The following is a 1,250-nucleotide window of genomic DNA, read 5'->3' as shown; positions in this document are numbered from 1 at the left end:
TATAGTGCAGAAGGAGTCCCAGTTGTTGCAACTTGTTTTAGAAATTCCCTGCGAGGGAACCATTATCACACAGTGTGGTGTGTTTTATTGTTAGTATAGCATACAGATTAAATTATTTTGTTGTTACATCTGTGCTATATTTATTTGTTTAATGCATGTGAATGTTAGATGTGTCCTCAACTCATAAACTGGCGCTTCACAATAAATATTGCAGTTTATTCATTAAAAAAGTAGTACATAAAACATACATATGCTGTGTGTATGTATATATATAGTAATCTCATGTTGTGAAGGGACATTTCTAAACACGTGCCACTACTATAGACACCCAGCAGGTACCATATTTAAAGGATTTTTTTTTTTTTCACTTTAAGCATCATTAAAATCGCTGCTCAAGAAAAAACTACAGTTTTTAAAACGTTTTTTTTCCATTGATACATGTTCCCTGGGGCAAGACCCGGGTTCTCAAAGACGTTTTCCAACAATAACTTGAATATTGGGCTTTAAAATGAGCACTTTTTTGAATTCGAACGTTCGAGCACGTTCGCTGCATGGGGCACAGGTCACGGTGCATGGGGCACAGGTCACGCTGCATGGGGCACAGGTCACGCTGCATGGGGCACAGGTCACGCTGCATGGGGCACAGGTCACGGTGCATGGGGCACAGGTCACGCTGCATGGGGCACAGGTCACGGTGCATGGGGCACAGGTCACGCTGCATGGGGCACAGGTCACGGTGCATGGGGCACAGGTCACGGTGCATGGGGCACAGGTCACGCTGCATGGGGCACAGGTCACGCTGCATGGGGCACAGGTCACGCTGCATTGACACTAGGGCGGCTCTGGGGGGCCCCATACAACATTTTGCTATGGGGCCCTGTGATTTCTAGTTACGCCCCTGATTGGAGTGTAAGCTCCTCTGTTGCAGAAATGCATGTGGCTTTCTCAGTGTTCTCTGTACAACACTATGGTATATGTCAGAGCTATATATATGTTTTATAATACGACAAAAATAATAGCAATAGTGTGTGACTGTGGTGGGACATTCGAGTGCAAGCTCTTCTGGTGCAGAGGATGATGTGGATAGCTCAGTTTTCTCTGTACAGCACCATGGTATATGTCAACGCTATATGATCGTATTATAATAATAATATAAAGATAATAATAGTGTGGGGGGACATTAGAGTGTAAGCTCCTCTGCTACAGAGACTGATGTGACTGGCTCAGTGTTCTCTGTACAGCACCATGGT

The sequence above is a fragment of the Rana temporaria genome, chromosome 8, assembly GCF_905171775.1.
Source record: "Rana temporaria chromosome 8, aRanTem1.1, whole genome shotgun sequence".
Lineage (NCBI taxonomy): Eukaryota > Metazoa > Chordata > Amphibia > Anura > Ranidae > Rana > Rana temporaria.
Note: the sequence above shows the minus strand (reverse complement) of the source record.